Here is a 22,736-nt window from a genome sequence, read left to right as displayed (position 1 = left end):
ACCAAGGAGGACATAAATAATCTTACGGAAATAGTGAGGCAGCAAGACAGAAGCAAGTGCTGAGAGCCACGAAAACTAAATTGCAGAACAGACTGGACATAAGGAACCCTCTTCGAGTATTGCTGTCTCCCATCAGCACACGATGGGTCCGCCTTCTTGCAGGAAAGCAAGGCCAGGGCTCCCACTGATTCAGTGATATTGGTATGTTACAATTATTTTATATGTTCATGCGAGGAAAATATGCGCAGTGTATTTAACATTAAATTCGTTAGATAAACCCTCTTAGAAACGAAATTGCCACTTATAAGTGACATATAGTTGACTTATCACCTATATTCCGGTCTTGATTAACACTCCCCCGCCCCCCACCTCGCATTAGTGTTAAGGTTAGGGTTACTAATGCCTTCTGCCCGTCCGCAAGGATCAATATTAAACCGGTCCGCGGTGCAAAAAGGGTTGGTGTCCCCTGTTCTACCTAACTCCCTATTTTCCCTCTTGAGAACCTCGTCAGTTTTCTTACCTACGTTGTCTATATGTACCACGACTTACCGCTGCTCACTTCCCCACCCCCTTAGAATGCTGAAGACATTCTTGACCCTGACACCTGGAAGATACAACATGCAATCTCTTTCACATCTAACGAATCCCCTGTCTGCTCCTCTACCTGTAGAATCCTTATCACTTTTCCTCCTGGCCTTCTGAGTCACTCAGTGCCAAAATGAACGGTGGAAGGTGAAATCTTTAAAGGGGATCATGAGGAGGAACATCTTCACTCAGCGGATGGTGAGAATGTGGAACTGGCTGCCGTCGGCAGTGCTGGATCTGGGTTCGATTTCAACATTGAAGAGAAATTTGGAGAGCTACGTGGATAGAAGTGTAGAGCCTCACAGCTCACCTTTTTTTCTCAGATAAATCGAAGCCATCAAGCCTATGCCGCCTCACAACATAACCGCATCCGTCCACATGCTCACGTTATTTCACTGCAACCTATCCATTCTCTCATGAAAAAAAAAATCAACCCATTCCTCATAACAACGCCAACACTGTTTCTCGACCACCTACTCCACACGAACAATTTCCACTGGTCTTCTTAACAGCAACTAACAGTGTTTGGAATGAGGGAGGAAACAAGAGTATCTCGGAAACAGTACATGATCACAGGGTGACGTCGCGCACACACACAAATGTGCTGAGGTCATAATAGCATAGTATTCCGCTTAAAAATTAGCCGTGTTTACTGCAGATAAGATTATGACCAGATTATGTCATGATTTCGGCACCTATGTGTGTGAAATCCCCCCGGTACTTCACACAAGGTGTTAAAATACTACTGCAATGTATTGTCCGTGCAATAACAATGATCAGAATGGAGGCAAGCATAAGGTTTTGAGCCTCCTGCCACTCACTGACTCGCTGGCGATGATTAGATAGATTGATAGATAGAGAGATAGATAGATACTTTATTCATCCCCAAGGGGAAATTCAACATTTTTCTAGTGACCCATACACTGATTGTAGCAAAACGAATTACATACAGTATTTAACTCAGTATAAATATGATATGCATCTAAAATCACACTCCCAAAAAGCATTAACAAATAACTTTTAAAGGTTCTTAAATAGTTTACTAAAGTGCATTGAGTGGTAACTTAAGCTCAGTCCTAACCGCGGCACTTAACATGTCTTGCCCCTGGTGGTTGAATTGTAGAGCCGAATGGCGTTGGGGAGTAATGATCTCTTCATCCTGTCTGAGGAGCATTGCATTGACAGCAACCTGCCGCTGAAGCTGCTTCTCTGTCTCTGGATGCTGCTGTGCAGAGCATGTTCTGGGTTTTCCATGATTGACCATAGCCTACTCAGCGCCCTCCGCTCTGCCACCGATGTCATACTCTCCAGTTCTGTGCCCACAACAGAGCCCACCTTCCTTACCAGCTTATTAAGACATGAGGCGTCCCTCTTCTTAAAGCTGCCTCCCCAGCATTATCCCACCATACGTCTGCAGATGCTCTGAAAGACACTACATTGAAGGATTCTCAGAGGATCGATAGATTTTTCTACATTAAGCTTTGTGGCTAAGGGCACGAAATGGCATGAATCTACAACGTTTGCCTAGAGCACATTAAATTCCTGAGTAGGTTCGGAGAAGTCGTCGCCTGCCATTCCTGGTAAGTTTCCGTCTGAGGTGCGATCACTAGAATAACAGAAGTGTCTAGGATATAAAATACTATTGCTATGAGATCCTGAAAAGCATACACATATCCGCTCCGATGTGATATCAGGAGATATTTATTTTATATATATTTAAATTAATTCATGCTGTACGCAAGCTCAGTGGTTAAAAATTCTCGGACAATATTGAGAATATTTATAGAACGTAGAACATCACACCACAGTTTATGTCCTTCGCCCCTCGAGTCTGCCGATTTCTTAACCTGCGCTGAGGTCAATCTAACCATTCCTTCCTACATAACCCTCCATTTTTCTATGATCCACATGCTTGGCTAAGAGTTTCTTAAATGCCACTAATTTTTCCTGCCTCTAACACCACCCCTCGCAGGGAGTCCCACGCACCCACCCCTCTTTGTGTAAAGATCTTACAATGCCTCTGACATCCACCCTTCAGTATTTCCTCCAATCACTATTAAAATATCCCCCCTTGTGTCATCTACATGAGCCCTGGGAAAAAGTACTGATGATCGATTACACAGTCAGAGATTATTTCTATCAGTTAAATACCTTTATCAAGTAACCTCATCCTCCTTCTCTCCAAAGACAAAGAACAAGGGGAAAGCACTACAACAGCTATCTCCCTTGACCTTGGATAGCTGCGGCTCCCTTACCAGGGCAAACGATAGACCTTCCCAAGGAAAATTCAATGCGCTTACCTCCAATGTGGTGGTCTGTAAGAGAGGGCGACCCAACGCCGAGTCTCACCTTTTAAAGCATGGGACTGGGCGAGATAATCCAATTAAGGTGACCAAGAATTTAGGTGTGCATTGATTAGTTGGGAGGGACCAACTGTTGATTGGCATGTTGTGTGTCCTCCGACCAGCCAGGAGGCGGTGCATCTGTCACGTGGCCTGTATCTCTGGATACACTCCACCCCTCGGAAGACGCACCACATCGCCAACACACATAAGACGGTGAAACAATATCACATACCAGAAATAACCAATTTTGAGCAGCTAAGTAAATGCAGAGACATTCTTAATCAGCTGGCATGCGCAACATAGTATAGAAATGGCTATGATGACAAGAATGAGTGCGATGGACCAGTGAATGACAGTTGCCCACCACCCCCCTAGGGAGCCAAACGGCCACCAGCTGCCCCATGAGGTGTTGTGCTGGAGTTGCTGGACCCTTGATTTTTGTATTTTAGTCACCGAGTCCCGAATGTGAACGGCCAAGTGAGTGATGTTGCTGGACTCATCAGGGATAAAGGTACAGCATTCCTCACCAACCACTGCACACGTTCCTCCATCAGCAGCGAGTAGGTAGTCCAGTCCACTGGGTTCTGCAGAGCGACCATCCTGACAGCTGTCAGTTCTGCCGCCGTTCGGGTGAGGGCATCCTCCGTGTGTTGCAGTGCCACTGCCGTCTCGTTGGCCAGAGTCTCGAGCACACTGGCCATCTGGATCACCTCCCGGGACAGCCTTAACTGGGAAAGGCTATCATCCAGAACCTCTCTGCCTCTGTCATGGCCCTCTTGTCCCGGTGGCCGCTGTACGCCGGATGCTCCCCAAGGTCATTAAGGAACCACATATGCTGGAAAGCAGCAGCCGTACCAGCTCGTGGGGAGCCACGGGTAGGCGCGGTGGCCGCAGATCCAGGGTGTCCCGTTTAGAGTCCAGGGAGCTCCCAGCTTAGCGGCATCGTCGGCAGTGGTCACTGGGACACCCGGGTACCAGTTTCGCTGAATTTTGCTGTGACCAACGGAAAAGTTAGAAGTGTGCGCATTGCGGAGTCGTTCGGTCACCAGCATTCGTTAGGTCTACTCAGTGGCTGTGGAATAACTCTGAGGGTGGGGACTCGGGTGGAGGTCAAATTGTAGGGAGGGAAATACCAGTTCCTGAAACACCCACCCCATCGGGGTCAAGGGAATAGAATGTTGTATAGTGGGGAGGAGAGCGGTGGGGGACTGCCAGCAGCCCCCCTCCCCAAACAGATATACCAAAACCAGCAGGAGCAAACAGTCTGTGTAAACAGTTCAGCTCAATATCGTCCAGCGGGATCGGCGTGAGTGGCAGCGCATCATCAGCGTGTGCTGGGGCCCGCAAGCAGATCCAGCAGTCCGATCTGTTGGTGTTGCTGGCAAACTCGTATGCGACCCTGAGGAAGGTTTTGGCAGCTGTCACGGAGCCGAGCATCGCAGCGACCAGGAGGGATGACTGGAGTCGCACCGTTGTCCTGTAGAGGGAGACGGGGGTGGAGGGGTGGGGGTAGGTTTAGGAGGAAACTCATTCCCGTCCGGTTAAATGCCGGGTATGTATACAGGACAAATCAGATTTGCCCGGAATGGCAACCCAGCGGGTGTCCCCTGGACCACGCGCGACAATTTCTCCCTTTCTGGGGAGGCTCTGCGGAGGTCGGATCCATTCTCTGCCCGAGTCCTCGGTCTTGAGGGGTTCAGTGGTTTCCCGGTTGGGAGATGGGGAATGTGCCAGGTGGCGGGCCAGTGGGGCTCCCCCTTGGCTAGTGGGTCGTGTGTTTAACTGGTCGACGGCCTGCTGAAGGACACTTAGCCACCCCTGCAGTGTGCGAGAGGGTGTCAGAGTGCGGATTTTTTCCTTGAGCAGGCCGTACATTCTTTCAATTAAGCCTGTTGCCTGGGGTGGTGGGGTATATGGAACAGCCACGAGATCCCCGCCTCAGCCGCCCAGGTCTGGGCTTCAGTCCCAGCAAAGTGTGAGCCCGGATCGGATTGTATCTCCCATGGGACCCCATAGAGAGAGGAGAGGTGCTGTAATCCTCTGATGGTGCCGTTCTGGTCGGCCCTCTCACAGGGCCCCGCCACCGGGACACCCGAGTATGTATCCACCATCGTGAGGACATACTGCTTCTTATTCTGTCGGGGGAGCGGTCCAATATAGTCAATTTGAAATACCTGACCCGCTCCCGTGCCGCGACAAATGTGGCCCGGTGGCCCTATCGGCCAGTCCCGTGGCTTGACTTGCTGGCAGATGGGGCAGTTATCTACAGAGGTTTTCCATTGATCGAGTGTCAAGGCGACAAAGAATTGTTCAGAGCAGCGCCGCGTTACATCGGCCCCTAAGTGGCCACCTTTGCGGTGTGCCCACGCAGCTAGAGCACTGGGGTCTGTGTCAGGGGTGGAAGTGGTGGCAGATGATATTTGGGCAGCCTGGTCCACTACCGCGTTAAACGTTGCCTCTTCATTATCTTTCCGGGTATGGGAATCCACATGGTGGACAGAAACTTTTCTGTGGGTAGCCTGGTCCCAAATGAAACGCCAGTGGTTCTGTCCCCAGAGGGGACGTCCGAGTATTTCCCACCCCATGTGTTGAAACCGGGCTATCCACACTGCAATGCCCTGAGCTACTGCCCAGGAGTCAGTATAGATGAGGCCTGGTCCGGTAGTGTTTTGGAGGGGGAGGGCTTCTGCCGCCAGCTCGTCAAGTTGGCTGGAACCCCCCTCTCCCTCGGTGGTTAAAATTCTACCCCAGGCGGGATGAAGTGTTGCCGCTTTCCAAAATTGTTTACCCCCTTTCCAGCGGCTGGATCCGTCTGTGAACCAGTTTGCTGTCGGGGTCGAGGGAATCGAAGGGTTGACTCCAACATGCTGGGGAGGGTTGTACCTCGGGGATGTCAGGGGCAGGGTCCCGGGACTGGGGGAAAGCCATGACTTGTTCATGGAAGCGGCTGACCACTTCAGTGCCGCAATTTACCACTTCCACTTGACAATGGAGGACTTCTGGGCACGGCCTTCCTTGCGGGTAGAATCGGAAGACTTGACCCATCGCATTATGGGGAGATGGTGGCGAAGGACGACAGGGTCTGTGCCTGTTTCATGTGCTGTGGCGAGGCGAAAATCTCCTCTGCACACTTTACCACATCCTTCTTATAAAAGCCTAATTAGATTTGAAATATTTTCTTAAATTATTGCTTGTTTTCCCGTTGCAGATGAAGAATTACGTGAAAAGGATGCAGGTGAAAAGGACTGTATGAAAAAACAGTTGCACTATTTCCATCCACTTCAATGCAAAATAACTTTCGAGTAGGAAAACAACCTTGGATCATGACATGGATGATCAAAGCTTATCATTTCTTATCGATAGCAAACGTTAACATATTTTAAAAACCCTTTCAGTTTGCAGTCCCACTCAAAGGTGTATGTCCAACTGCAAATTCGACAATAATTTTGACAGATTCTTACCAGCCCTATCCTAGAAACCTTTGGAAATAATCACGAATGTTGCTTCGCTCGCCTTTTAAGGGCCTTCACAAAGAGAGTAGTACGAAGAAAGTTAAAAGGGAAAGTAAATCCATTCCACCTGACTTTCAAAATAACGTCAATGCTTCTATTTACTTTTAGCTTTTAAAGTTATCCCCGTGTGTCCATTCTGGGTAACTCTGGATCTGCAAATGTCGGACTGAGTCTTAAATTAAAAAAAGAAACCTTACGTCCATACGACCATATGATACAGAAACAGAATTTCGACCCATCGACCCTACTGTGCCTCTCATAACTGAGTTATTATCCCTCTCAACCCCATGCTCTTCATAACCTTTGATATCCATATTGATTATGAGCTACCAACCTCCGTGTTAATATACCCAAATGACTTGGCCTCCACAGCCGTCTGTGGCAATCAATTTCACAGACCACCCCTCCTCATCCCTGTTCTAAAGGGACGCTCTTCATCTCTGCCGATGTGCCCTCTAGTCCTCGACAGCATCTTTGGGAAGGGAATATGATATTCCTTTCAAATCAACTACTTTTCATACTTTGAAAATAAACACACACTTATTTTCTTGATGAAGGGTCTTGTTCGAAACGTCGGCTCTTTATCCCTCTCACTAGATACTGTTGAGATACTCCAACAGATTGTGTGCGTTATGTTTTGAGTATCAGTATGTTTTGAGTATCGGTATGTTTGAGTTACAGGGAAGTGAGAGGGCTGAGAACAATGGAAATGAAAATGAGATGTTGGCGAACTTGGACAAGTGATAAGGTGGATTGGTTCTGACTGTGAGAGATAGTGCTGGAGTCTTAGTAACATCAGGTAACCTGTGTGAAGGGGGTGTAAGCAAAAAGAGATTTCTGAGAACACGGGAATAAAGCAAAAGAACGAACAGAACAGTGCTGCAATTTTAAAATACAAACAAAACACCTGCTGGAACTCTCAAATAAAGGAAAGACCTGGAAAACATTGATAATTGAGGAAACTTGCAGAGAAGCCGAGTTAATGCCAGGGGTAATAAACTTACTTCAATATTGAACCCAAAACTAAAAGGTAAAGACATTTGGACGCTACAAATCCGACAGTAAAACCTAAAAGCTTTCGAAATTATCATCTCAGCAGATAGCACCTAGCAGGCAGAAACAGGGACAAATAGAGCCAAGTCGTCAATCCCGGAGATAGAGTAAGTGGGGAAAAGGAGAAGATTCGCATAAAAGTCCAAAAGTGCCTCAACATTAGTTTTCTATAGCAAGTTTAATTGGATATCTCCAGAATAACACTGGTGGCATTTGTTGATTGATGAACTAACGCAGATAATTGGAATACAAGTAATTTGTACAGTTTAATTAGACACGGAGATAATCTAATAACCGAAGTGACTCTGATCTGTTTCTAATTTGTGCCTAATGACGTATTTTCTTCCATTTCAGAAATCACGGCATTGAAAAGAAAGCTGCAGGAAACAGGTCGAGAAAACGAAATGTTCATATTTTCAGTCATTGGAGTGTATTCGCAGCGATATTTTAAAAATGCATTGGTTTGCCGGTTCTTCAAAGGTGATCGTTCTCAACAGTATTGCGTTATTCAGCTGGATCATTTTGAGTTGGATCGCACTCCGCGGTAGATTAGATTGTGAGGACACTCAGTCCTCGTTTATCGTCATTTAGTAATGCATGCATTAAGAAATGATACAATGATCCTCCAGTATGATATCACAAAAACGTAAGACAGACCAAGACTACATTACAAAAACCACATAATTATAACTTATAGTTACAACAGTGCAAAGCAATGCTGTAATTTGATAAGAGCAGACCATGACACGGTAAAAAGTCTCAAAGTCCTCGATAACCCATCATCTCACGTGCACGGTAGAAGGAAGAAAAACTCTTCCTGCCATGAACCTCCAGCGCCGCAAAGTTTCTCTATCCAGCCTCGGAAGCAACCGACCAGAGCCAACTCTGAGTCCGTCCGAAAAAACCTCGAGCCTCCAACCAGCCCTCCGACACCGAGCACCGAGCACCATCTCTGCCGACCGCTTCGACCCCGGCCCCGGCCGCCAAACAACAGGCAAAGCCGAGGATTGGGGGCCTTCCTCTCCGGAGATTTTCCGATCGCACAGTAGCAGCGGCAGCGAAGCAGGCATGTCAGAAGTTTCACCAGATGTTCCTCCGTGCTTCTCACGTCCGTCTCCATCAAATCAGGATTGTGCACGGCCCCTACTTACAGAAAACAGATATTCATTCCTGGAGTGGCCGCGCGCGCTGCCGTCGCGCCGCCATTTAATTGTCGGCTGGATGATGGAAATCCAGAGCAAAATAGAATAAAGAGATAAAAATAGAGTCAGGAGAGATCCTCCGGAGAAACAATGGGAATCTGCAGAAACTCAGCGCATTTTACCATCGTCCCACTTCCGCTCATTGTCCGGAACAGAGCCTCCCCTTATTGAATTGACGGTCAAACGATAAGTTTGAGTGCAGCACGGAAGCTTCTGGTGTGGCTTGGGAGTGGTTCCTCAAATTTGACATAGCCGGGAGGGGTAGCGGGGAAAAGCTCCCACTACCTATTAAATGCCCCCAAAAGCTCGCGTCTCAACTAGATTCCGAGAATCAAGTTCAGCTCCTGGCTTAGCTACTGCGCCCTGCTAACGACAAGCGAAACGGCAGAAGCGGGTCACTTCGGCCGGAACGGGCTCCTCGGCCGTGGTTACAGCTCATCCAGGGGAAGGAAAACTCTGATATCAAACCTCAACTGCCTTGCTGCTGTACGCACTCATGGGAAAAGCTTGGGGAGTAAACCCCGGGGAAAAATCTGGAGCTGGCATTCCTGCGTTGAGTTCAGCGCTGACTGGCAATTCCTGGTGGTCTCTGCCGTTGCTTTCGATTTTTCAGCTGCGGGGAAAAGAGGAGCCCACTGCCCGAGCTAGCTTACTTTCTCATACCTTCTTGGCGTCGCTGCACCAACAATGTGAGCAGCTGGGTCGCAACGTCCTCGGTTGACCCGGACAGACGGAGGGCCGACAGTTATTGAGCATTATTCTACTTTGCTACGCGCAGACGGGAGCTCTCAGAGCAACTGATACGATTTCTTGATAAAATTTGATAAAATTTCTTCCACAAGAAATTTTGTACATGTGTATTGAAACATAAAACTGAAATTTCGTGCCGTGTTAAATGAGTTGATAAACTGTAAATATACTTGATTAGAAATCTCTTTAATGATTGTAATTACTTTTTGAACTGTTTTATATATCTCTGAAAGTCAAAGACTTGGAATTATAAGGCCCGTCTGACGCAATAAACTTCCTGAACTACACCAGGGCTGTGCATGAAGACAGCACTCGCAGCCCTCTGCATCTTGTGGCACGGTAGTGGTGACAAAACCTATGAACAACGTGTTCCGTGAAGTAGAACAATTCCGCTTCTCCTGTGCATATAAGGTCGCCATCACTGCTGAAAAAACAGTCTCAAACTATGCAGTCAATCCTCATAAATAAATTCTTCCAACACCAGCGATATTTGGTGAATATTTTCCGATTCTCTCTAGATTCATCACATCCTTTCATCACAAGAGGACTGCATTTAGGGTGCGGTCTGCTGCAGGTCCTATACAGCTGTAACACGATATCTCAGATCTTGTAGTCAGTGCACCATCTGGTGAAGGCGACAATGCCACACGACTTGTTCACTACCTTCTCTACATTTGTTTCCGCGTGCTCAAAACCCATAAGCCTCTCTGTTTTGCAACATTCCCCAGTGTCTTGTCATTTGCTTTCCCAGTTTAACTATTCAAACTGAATCGGTATGTGGATGTATTATGCTGATTTAGAAATAGTAACCAATAAACAGCAAAGCCATATTCACAAGAGATTATGCGGACGCTGCAAATCCAGAGTAACGGGCACAGAAAACTAAAGGAACTCAAAGGCAGCGCCTATGGAAAGGAAGAAAGAGTCGGCGCTTCGGACCGAGAAGCTTCCTCGGGACTGGAAGGAAAGGGAAAAGAACCCAAAATAAAACAGGTGGACGAGGGAAAGGAGCATAAGCTAGAAAGTGATGGGCGAAACAACCAGGTGAGGGTGAGGCTAGGTGGCTGGGGATGGGTGGAATGAGTAGTGGAAAAGATGCTCATTGGACTAATGTCTTCAAAGAGAGGAAAGAGCTCAGAAATGAAAATAGCATTACTGGTTTAATATCAACTGCTTAGCGCGCCAAGCAACAGAACTGGTCTTCTCTATCTTTATCTTAAAACAGCGTTGTCTCGCCAATAAAAGTCTGACGAGGTTGCACGCTTACCTGAAAATGTTGCTACAATGTACATTTCGAATATGCGTTCTGTGTTTCTGAGGGTTTCGTTCTGGATCAATTCTACATTTATGTGCAAACATTTTATTTTCTGCAGACAAAAAATTCTCCAGTGAATATCCAGGTAAAAGTAACGCATTTCGTCTTTTTTAATTAATTCTCCCGATATGAGAATACATGAGCTGGTCAATAGAGCAGTAACCGATGAGGTAATCTCTTAGTTTAGACCAGTGCTGTATGAATTCAGTACATTCATGTCCGCTGCTATCCTTTAACCTAACATAAAATTAGTTTTTTCTCCTTTTAACGTGTCGAGGCTTTGAATCAACCGTGATTAATGGCAAAGCAATGGAAAATTAAGCTTGTACCCTGAATGTCATTTTGTATTATTTAACGTAAGACTTGGGCTTCCAAAATTTTAGCCAACGGAAACCTTCAAATTCGGATTGAGTTTGTTTGCGCGTGAACATTAAAACGCAGTGAAATACGGTGTTTGCGCCAAATCGGATCAGTAAGGATTGCCCGTAAATGTCGCCACGCTTCCGACACCAACATAGCTTATGTTCGTCTTTGGAATGCTGGCAGAAACCGAGTACCCGGAGGAAACCCACGAGGTCGCAGGGAAAACTATCCTTGCAGACAGCGGCAAGAATCGAACCACGATTGGCGCTGTAATTACGTTACACTAACAGTTACGCAGCCGTATCCCCATACCCGGTAGCCTGAAGAGCAAATTGGTACTTATTCCAACTTCCTTGTTACTCTTTCAGATGTGAATGCATTGAAAACAGCCCTGGAAATAGCAGGTGAGGAACATGACATTAAAATGTTGGAAACCACAAGCTAATAACTGTCTATGAGAGCAAACAAGTCAGCAAAACAAAATGTCCTCTGCCGCTTTCGCTACAAACAAGTTCGTGTACATACTGACCTAGCAGCGTTGGTTTATATTTATGTTTTACCTTCAATCACTTTTGAGTTCATAGACTATTAGGAAATAGGAGTGCATCAGGCCTGATCCCGCTGGCACCCCTCAGTCTGCACATGCAGGCACATCCCGGTCTCCACCCATCTAGTATGATTCACTTGCTGCCTGCGTAACCTCCCCAGCTCTCGTCCACAGTCTTTGTTCACCAATCGAACCAGCCGACCTTGGCCTATTGCCCCTAGCTTTCCTCCCCCAGCTTAAAGTTTACCCAGCTGCTTGTTGTGCTTCGCTTCTGTTCGCTCTAGTTTATGGCCTCTCGTGGCCTGTTGCTTTCTGGTCTGTTAAATTATGTTACCGTCCACCGCTGCATCTTCCCCACTGCTTTGCTTTTGGATCAAGCATTTTCTGACAGGCTGCCTTGATTAGCAAAACCAAGAATCGCTGGAGGTAGCAACACTGGCAAGTAAAGTGGTTGAAGTCGCATGTGAGGTATTTGTATTAGACAGGAAATATATTAAAACAAGGAGGTTGTTATCCAGCAATATTAAATATGCACAATTGTAATATTGTGGATAGTTCTATTCTGCTATAGTTCGCATTCTGCATGGAGGTCGGTGACCAGTGATGTTCCACAGGGATCTGTTCTGGGACCCCTCCTCTTTGTGATTTTATAAATGACCTGGATGAAGAAGTAGAAGCGTGGGTTAGTAAGTTTGCTGATGACACAAAGTTGAGGGTGTTGTGGATAGTGTGGAGGGTTGTCAGAGGTTACAGCGGGACGTCGATAGGATGCAGAACTGGGCTGAGAAGTGGCAGATGGAGTTCAACCCAGATACACTGTATACCAACATCAGTGAAGTTGAGACCAGGTATCCCAAGGATTTGCTCATTACAGATGGGGACTTTAACCAGGCCAACCTCAGAAAAGCGCTGCCAAGGTTATACCAACATGTCTCCTGCTCCAGTAAAGGCCCGAATATACTTGACCACTGCTACACAGCCGTCAAGGATGCCTACCGTTCCGTCCAACGACCTCACTTCGGAAAATCGGACCATCAGGCCGTACTCCTCCTCCCGGCTTCCAAACAGAAATTGAAGCAGGAGGTCACGGTGTCAAAAGTGGTTTCGCGTTGGACAGAGGAAACGGATCAGGTCCTCCGTTACTGCTTTGAATCGGTGGACCGGTTAGTATTCACGGACTGGGCAGCTAACCTCAATGAGTATGCCTCAGCTGTCATGGACTTTATCTGGAAATGCACAGAGGACTGTGTGTCTCGCAAGACGATCCGGGTATTCCCTAACCGGAAACCTTGGATGAATTATGAGATCCAGTCCCTTTTGAAGGCCAGAGCTGCGACTTTTAGGTCCGGGGATACCAGTCGCAACATGGAATCCAGGGGTGAACTCCGGAAAGCCATTAAGGGCGACAAGAGGCAATATCGAGCCAAGTTGGAAGCCCAGGCTGACCAGAGGGATGCCAGTAGACTATGGCAGAGTCTAAATGAGATCACTGGGCGCAAAGAAAAGTCTGGGAATATCAATAACTGTAGCGCTTCTCTTCCTGACAAACTTAACATATTCTACACTTGATTCGAACAGAAGAGGAGCGTCCCGCCCCCTCTGGATGAACCCGACCTGGTGGCATGAAGATTCATCGTCACCGAGGAAGATGTTAGAAGAGCTTTGCTGAAGATAAACCCAAGGAAGGCGATGGGCCCAGATGGCGTCCCGGGACGGTTTCTGCCGGCCTGTGCAAGCGAGCTAGCTGGAGTGTTTACTGGCATCTTCAACTGCTCCCTGCTTCAGTTTAAGATTCCCTCGTGTTTTAAGAAAGCAGCGATAATCCCGGTGCCGAAGAAAAGGAAGGTGGCATGCCTGAATGACTACCAACCTGTGGCTCTGACATCCATTGCTATGAGGTGCTTCGAGTGATTGGTTATGGCACACATCAACCATAACCTACCGCTCAACCTCGACGCTTTGCAATTCGCCTACCGGAGCAACAGGTCAACAGCAGATGCCACTCTCTGGCACTATATTCCTCCTTCGAACACCTGGAGAATACAGACGCATATGTAAGGCTCCTTTTCATTGACTGCAACTCTGCCTTTAATACCATAATTCCAGATATACTGATTCGTAAACTCCGCTACCAGGGTCTTAGCACTCAGATCTGCAGCTGGATCTTCAGCTTCCTCACAGACAGGACCCAGGCTGTAAACATAGGGGACAAGCTCTCCTCTACAATCACTCTGAGCACCGGTGCCCCACAAGGCTGTGTATTCAGTCGCCTGCTGTACTCACTGTACACCCATGATTGTGTAGCCAAGTTTCCATCGAACTCAATATATAAGTTTGCTGATGACACCACAATTGTAGGCCGTATCTTGGGTAATGATGAGTCTGAGTATGGAGAGGAAATTCAGAACCTGGTGGCATGGTGCGAAGACAATAACCTATCCCTCAACGTCAGCAAGACGAGGGGATTGGTTGTTGACTTCCGAAGGAGTAGCGAACAGCACAATCCCATCTACATCGGTGGTACGCAGGTGGAACAGGTCAAAAGCTTTAAGTTCCTTGGGGTGAATATCACAAATGACCTGGCTTGGTCTAACCAAGCAGAGTCCACTGCCAAGAAGGCCCACCAGCGCCTTTACTTCCTGAGAAAGCTGAAGAAATTTGGCCTGTCCCCTAAAACCCTCACTAATATTTACAGATGCACCGTAGAAAGCATTCTTCTATGCATTCCAGCTATGTAATATCTTGTTCAGACCCCATTTGGAGTACTGTGTTCCGTTCTGGTCACCTCAGTACAGGAAGGATGTGGATACTATAGAGAGAGTATAGAGATACTATAGAGAGAGGATGTTGCCTAGATTGGAAGGTGTACCTTATGAAAATAGGTTGAGTGTACTTGGCCTTGTCTCCTTGGAGCGACGGAGGATGAGAAGTGATAGTGGTATATAAGATCATGATGTCGTGGCCCCGATTGTTAATTCCCTATCTTGCCCCTAATCTCCTTTGATTCTGCCTTGATTCCAATCGTTGATTTCCATTTACTGCTAATTCGCTTGATGACAGCACACTTGGTCTTCTTCAATAACTGCGGTATAAGAACTCTGACGTCACGGCCACTGGTCGCCAGTTTGTTGGTCTATTCACGTGTGATAACTTCGTTTCTCGACCGATTAGAACCGTTAGTTTTAACTTCAGCTCCTGTTTCAAGATATTCAATGAAAACCCCGTCTCCGTGCCGAGACTCCATATCAGAGCTCCTTGTCAAGATTCCTCCGGTTTGTTGTTCAATGTTCACGTCTGCGCCAGCATCCCAACTCAGTCTCCGTACCTGTGTCCTGCTCTTGGGTTCTCCTCAGTCAGTCGCTCCGTGCAACACATGAGGGGCCTTGATCGTGTGGGTAGCCAGAGGCTTTTTTCCCAAGGCTGAAATGGCTAACACGAGGGGGCATAGTTTTATGGTGCTTGGAAATAGGTACCGAGGGGATGTCAGGGGTATGTTAATCACACAGAGAGCGGTGGGTGCGTGTAATACACTGCCGGCTGCGATGATAGAAACATGGAAGCATATACAACAGGGTCTTTTAAAAGTCTCTTAGATACATGGAGCTTAGGAAATAGAGGGCTATTGTTTAGTTGTTTAGTCTAAACAACTCATTTGGTATCAAGAACAACTAAACCCATCATCTCCAGATCGCCCACAGCAACAGTATTTCGCTGTAACGTGCATGCTGAGGATTGCCGTACCCGGTGCGCAGCCCGCCCGCGGGAGCGCGCAGACCAACCAGCCCGCCCGCGGGAGCGCGCAGACCCCACAGAAGAGTCCGTGGCTGTGACGTAGGTATTTTGAAAGACAGAGTTCAGTTGCAATCAGATCAGACATTGTATGTTAAAAACGCAAAATATTCTGCAGTTGCTGGAAATCCGAAGTAAGCACACACACAGTATTCAGCAGGTCAGGCGGCATCTGTGGTGAGGAATAAAGTGTCAAAGTTTCGGGCCCAGAAGTTTCAGGACTGGAAAGGAACGGAAAAGAAACCAGAAGAGAAAATGAAGGATGGAAAGGAGTACAAGGTAGTAGCTGGTAGGTGAGGTCAGGTGAGGGGGATGATAGGTGGTTGGGGGAAGGAAAGATGAAATGAGAAGCTGTAAGGTGATGGGTGAAAAAGATTATGAAGATGGCATCTTGATAGTAGAGGAGGGTGGACCAAGGGAGAAAAGGACACAGGAAGTAGTTAATGAGCAGGCAAGGAGAAGAGAATAGGTAAGTGAAGAGTCAGAAAGGAGAAAGGGAGAGAAGTTGGAGCGGGAGAAATTACTGGCAGTTAGAGAAATCGATGTACATGCCATCAGCTTGGAGACTACTCGGCTCTGAGTTGTTAAAAATCAGATTGGTCTCCTTTTCCTCATTGATAAATCTGTTTGCTCAATATTGAATAGATTTCTAGGTCCTATGTTGAATAGCAATTCTCTGGCCTTGTGTTCTTCTGCCTAATATCCGCCCTCCCTATACGGCAATTACATTTCAACACCTTATTGTTATCATTTGGGTTAAGAAGGTCAGAATGGACTAACAGAAAATACATCATGCTTTGTCAACAGAAAACAAATTATATCAAAAGGAGACAGGTAAATAAAAACAGAATAGTCTCTTGTAATTTGCCTCTTGAAAATGTGTTTTTATTTTTTCGAGAATTTTCATGTCTAGAATATTTGCACGACTACAAAGAGGGGAAAGCACGAATTATGGGTCCACATTGATGCAAAATTGCTCAATAAAATAACTGTTGTCTTACCTCCCTTCTCGCTTTCGATACTATTAAAGTTTTGGTAAGATAATGCCTCCTATTATCAATGTATGTTTTACAAATCCACAGTATTTTTTTTTACAAATCTTTATTCCAATATCTTCTCATCTGATTGGCAAACAATAAAATAAATTACACAACATACTGGCTCCAAAGCTTTGTTTTAATATTTGCTTTACTTTTATCTCAAGTTGACTTTGTTTGACACCACAGTGGCTTCATATATCTGGTGTGGTAATATTTTCGTCAACGCAATGTGTTATATATCCAGTATTCATTCCTCAGTAATTGGGAACGGAGAATACTAAACCCATATACCTTCCACATTTCGGTCACAGCCTAATATCGCATTCTTAAAAGTCAAATGCTCTGTTTCTCAAGCAAAACGTCACAGTTATATCCTGAATAATCTGTCTTTTGATTTAGAAATAAAGGGTAGTTTGAAAAAGCTGAAGGAGTTAGGTAAGATATATATTAGTTGTAAAGGTTCTCATTTACATAATTCTCCAAAGTCGATTGCATCAAATCTCACTTTGAATATGACTAATAAAATGTTATGCTCAGATCACATGAAACAACTGTGGGTAGCAATTGGAGGGTGATATAATCCATTGTCCTAGTGACAGGAGAGAGTTGTCAGCATAATCATTACCAAGACAGAGGAAAGGTTGTGATTTATGATGGGTTGCTTTGAATATGTGATGCAAGGAAACTGTGGTATTGGGTTGCAAATGTTCACAGTTTTTAAATATTCGATAGACCCAGAGAAGTGAAACTGTAAATGGATTGGAAGACATACGTAGATTTTTTAAACGACATAATGATCTAATAGGCTAGGATTTTATACTCTGGATCACAGGAGAATGAAAGGAGATTTAATACATGTATACAAGATAATGAGGAAAATGGATATGGCTAATGCAAACAGGTGATTTTCCCTGCAGATGGGTGAAATTAGAACTAGGAATCATGCAGTAGGTCAAAGCATGAAATACGAAATATTCAGAAACATAGGAACCTAGAAAACCTACAGCACAATACAGGCCCTTTGGCCCACAAAACTGCGCAGAGCAAGTACTTACTTTAGAAATGACCGAGGTTACCCATAGCCCTCTTTTCTTCTAAGCTCCATGTACCTATTCCAGAGTCTCATAAAAGATTCTATCACTTCTGCCGCCGGCAACCCATTCCACACACTCACCACTCTTTGCGTAAAAACCTTACCCCTGTCTGTCATGGTCCGGATCAGTTCCCCTTTAAATTTAGTTAGGTTGCCTTATGATCCGGACCATTGACTCTTTGTTCCATTCTAGTTCCGTTTCATGTGTCCCTTGAGCTTAGCAATTAAGGTGATCTACTCTCAACCCGAACCGGCGGTTCATAAGCCCCTGGCTTTAGCCGTTCGGGGCGAGAGTGTTAAGCAAGTCGCCAAGGCAAGCTAGAGTTATCTAGCCCGCATCGGAGTGCCGGCAATTAACCTTCCTTCGCCAAAGTGGGTCTGGGCAAGGTCAATCTGCAAGGGGTGATTGGAAGGCGGAGTCCCGGCTCGATGTCCATGCCCTGTGTCCGCGTCTGTTCCCTTGAACAAGAGTCCCGGCTCGATGCCTGATCTGAAGTAGGAGTCCGAGCTCAAGGTTCCTTGGCCTGTGTTTTGGTGTCCACGTTTCTGGCTGCGGTGAATCAAGGTCTAAGTCTCCTAGTCCAGGGTCCGCAACGATCCAGGTTCCACGTTCCCGGCTGCGGCGATCCAGGGATCCCAGTTTCCAAGGGCCGTGGCGGTCCCAGGCCACAGGGTCCCAGTCATGGCCGCGATGATCCATGTTCCCATTGTCCAGGTCATGGCCACAGCGATCCCAGTTCCCTGTTTCCAAGTCCCAGGTCTGAGGCGATCCGAGGTTCGTATTCGTCTTTGTCCTCCTTGATTTCCCGATTTTCTGTGTAGCGAGTAATAAACGTTATTTTATTGAACCTAAGAAAGATGTATTTATGTCCTGCGTGTGGGTCCTCTCCAAGCACCTTTGTCCCCACCTCGTGACACTGACATCTCAGTACCTACTTCCAAGCACCTTAAAATTGTACCCTCTCATGTTAACTATTTCAGCCCTCGCAAAAAGCCACTGACTATCCACATGATCAATGCCTCTCATTGTCTTATACACCTCTATCAGGTTACCTCTCGTCCTCCAGCACTCCAATCAGAAAAGGCCAAGTTCACTCAACTGATTCTCATAATGCATGCTCCCCAATCCAGGCAACATCCTTGTAAATCTCCTCTGCACCTTTCCTATAGTTTCTACATCTTTCTGTAGTGAGGTGACCAGAACTGAGCACAGTACTCCAAGTGGGGTCACCAGGGTCCTATATAGCCTATTTCAGAGGAACCTGGGAGAGGGGAACCTCTTCACTCAGAATATGTGGTGGTGTGAACATGGAATGAGCTGTCAGAGAATGTGGTAAATGTTGGTTCATTTGCAGCATTTAAGTAAAGTTTGGCTAAGTAATTCGACAGGAGGGGTATCGAGGGCAATGATCCAGGTGTGGGTCGAAGAGAGCATAGACTGAATTAGCTAAATGTCCTAACTCTGTGCAGTAGCGCTCCATGACTATAAGTCAACTTACGAAGGGATGAAGTAGGTGAACTACTGCAAATGAAGAAACGATTGAGACAATAATTTTCAAAATCTAAAGGGGGTGGATTTTATGTTGTGTAAAGTGCTAAATATATCATTAATAGTCTGGAGGTTAGAGAATGGAAATTCCATTTGTGGCCCAACTGAGGTTAGATTAATAAAGAAGACTTTGACATCATAGATTATAAGACGAATGGCGACATGGTAAAAATTTGAATTGGACAATTGAGAGAACTTCCGAATCAATGTGATTTAACACAGCATACATTGAAAGTTAAGACCAAGGAATTGATTGTGGACTTCAGGAAAGAGAATTCAAGTGAACACATACCAGAATTCGTCAAGGACTCAGAAGAGGAAAGTGTGAGCAGTTTCAGGTTCTGGGTGTCTATATCTCTGAAGAGGTATTCTGGGCCCAACGTACTGATGCAATTACAGAGAAGGCAGGACAGTGACTATATTTCATTTGAAGTTTGAGGAGAATTGGTATGTCACCAAAGGCACTTGCAGGTTTCAACAGAACATTCTAATTGGTTGGATCATCATCTGGTGATCCAACTGCACGAGATGGGGAAAAGATGCAGAAGGGTGGAAACTCAACCAGCTCCAGCAAACCTATTAAACTCCTCAGCACTGAGAACACCTTCAAAAGGTGGTGCCTCAAAATGGTGGCATTCATAATTGCGGGCCAAACACACAAGCCATGCCCTCATCTCATTGCTACATTCAAGGAGGACGGACAGGATCATATTTATCAAATTGTAATTTATAATTGTTTTTACTATGTATTGCAAAGTAACAAAAGAACAGATTTCACAACATATGCCAGCAAAATTAAATCTGATTCTCATTGAAACAGAATAGCTGCTTCACTATGCAATTTGAAACAAGGCACGTCCAACTGAATGAACTGAACAGAACTACAATGATTCTTTGTCCTAACCACTGGACCGAATATGATAATTTTGTCACATTCACCCGTTTTTTTTTTGCTTTCCAGTTTCAGTTCTTCTTTCCGTCTTTGCAGAGAATAACATGCCTTATCATATACTCCATTCTGGTGCACCGTAGTTAAGCTAACACAAAATATTGGAGGAGCTAGCAGGTCATGCAGCATCTATGGAAAGGAATAAAGAATGGATGTTCCAGGACAAAATTGTTTATCAGGGCTGGAATTTAACTCTAATACACTTTTGTTTAACGTATTTTATATGAATCAAATGGCGCAACACCCGTTTTTATTTCCTCACTTCACAACAGCCAATATTTATTTTCAGGAAAAGTGGCAATTCATCGGTGTTTTCTTTTAAATTGGCGGTGCATGTTAGTTGCACAAAACAGATTCAATTACAGGTCAACTCCTGTGAGACTCACCATCACATAATCTAGATTGCACTCAATTTAATTCATTTAATGTAAGTTTAAAACAGGGCTGATAAATACAATGGGATCAGAAAACAACTGTTTAATGATACTGTGGAGCTGCACTCCAAAACTGGTTGTTCCACTGCTGTTGCTTCGATACTATACATCCAACAATGTCTAAAGTTCCCTTGCATGTCCTGTTCACATTAAACATGACAAAATTAATTCTGCTAATTATAGCCCAGTCAAGGTATCTGCAATCATCTGTGATGAAAACTATCATCATTGTCCAGTCTTTTAAGCAGCACGTACTAACCAATAAATGATAACTTAATATAAAATCTATATCTAGTTCTGGTTTCTCCAGGACTTCTGTGCTCCAGGCATTGTCCAAATTTGATACAATGAGCAGATTTCTAGAGGCGAAGCTGGAGTGGAAGCACTAGACATAGAGGAAGCATTTTGATATCAATGTCAATGAGCTTCAAGAGTAACATTTCCTGGATCCTCGTATCCAAAGCAGATGAGAGGCAAAAGTGTATCACAATACCCATCTTTCAGAAAGTGCTAGAGTTAATTCTAAAAATGCAATATCAGAATATATGGACAGACTAATTTATTATGTACACTGGTACAATTGCTTATTGATGCAAATATCCAATCAACCAATCTTATGGCAGCAATTCAATGGATAAACATATGCAAAGGTTTGGTTGCTGTTCAGACCAAATGACAGTGAGTGGAAAAGTTTGATCGAAGTGACTTTCACCGTGGTGATTGTTGGTGACAGTCTTGGTGGTTTGCGCATTTCAGAAACTGCTCATCTTCTGGGATTTTCACACCCAGTCGTCTGTGGAGCTTACAAAGAATGGTGCAAAAAACACAAAAAAAAATCAACTGAGTGGCAGTTCTGTAGTGTTAATGCCTTGTTAATAAGAGAGGTTAGTGGCCATAAGGCCATACGACCATAAGACAGAGGAGCCAAATTAGGCCATTCAAGCCATCCAGACTGATCTGCCATTCCATCTTGGCTGTTCCCGGATCCCACTCAAACCCATACACCTGCCTTCTCACCATATCCTTTGTTGCCCTGACCAATCAGGAAATGATCAACTTCCACTTTAATTATGCCCATGGACTTGGCCTGCACTGCAATCTGTGGCAGAGTATTGCATAGATTCACTACTTCCTGGCTAAAAATAAATTCTTTCTTACCTCTGTTCTAAAGGTTTGCCCCTCAATTTTGAGACTGTGCCCTCCAGTTCTGGTTATCCCCACCATACAAAACAGCCTCTTCACATCCACCCTATTTGTCCTTTCAACATTCGGTAGGTTTCAATTAGATCTCTCCACATCTTCTAAATTCCAGTGAGTACAGGCCCAAAACTGCTAAACACACCTTATATGCTAATCCTTCATTCCTGGACTCATCCTCATGAACTTCCTCTGGACGCTCTCCAATGATAACACATCCTTTCTGAGATATGAGGCCCAAAACTGTTGAAAATACTCCAAGTGCACCCTGACTAGTTTCTTATAAAGGCTCAGTATTATTACCTTTCTTTTGTATTCTATTTCCCTTGAAATAAAAGACAACATTGCATCTGCTTTCTTTCTCACAGACACAACCTGTAAATTAACCTTCTGGGAGCCTTGCACAAGGACTCCAAAGTCCCTCTGAACCTGTGATATTTGAACCTTCCCATTTAGATAGTAGCCCGCACTATTGTGCCTTTTACCAAAATACATTATCATACATTTCCCAGCACTGTATTACATCTGACATTTTTTTGCCCATTCAATTTGCCTAAGTCCTGCTGCAATCACTTTGCTTCCTCAGCACTACCTACCCTTCCACTTAGCTTCGAATTCCTTGGCAAATTTTGCCACAAACCAACCTTAATGACCATCAGCCGGTAGTATCACATCTACAGTGATGACATGCTTTAAGAGGTTGTTCATGACTAGACAGCGTTCCTACCTCAGCAAAGACCCGGACCCATTGCAATTTGTCCATGGCCACAACAGCAGATGCATTCTCAATGGTTCTCCACATGGCTTTAGACCACCTAGACAATACGAACACCTGTCAGGAAGCTGTTCATCAACTATAGCTCAGTATTTAATACCATTATTCACACAATTGGGATTGAGAAGTTACAGAACCTGGGCCTATGTACCTCCCTCTGCAATTGGATCCTCAATTTCTTTATCGGATGACCACAATCTGTCGATTGGTGATAACATCTCCTCCTCACTGGCGATCA

The sequence above is a fragment of the Hypanus sabinus genome, chromosome 25 (assembly GCF_030144855.1).
Source record: "Hypanus sabinus isolate sHypSab1 chromosome 25, sHypSab1.hap1, whole genome shotgun sequence".
Taxonomy (NCBI): domain Eukaryota; kingdom Metazoa; phylum Chordata; class Chondrichthyes; order Myliobatiformes; family Dasyatidae; genus Hypanus; species Hypanus sabinus.
The sequence above is the reverse complement of the archived record's forward strand: the minus strand, read 5'-3'. Positions refer to the sequence as shown.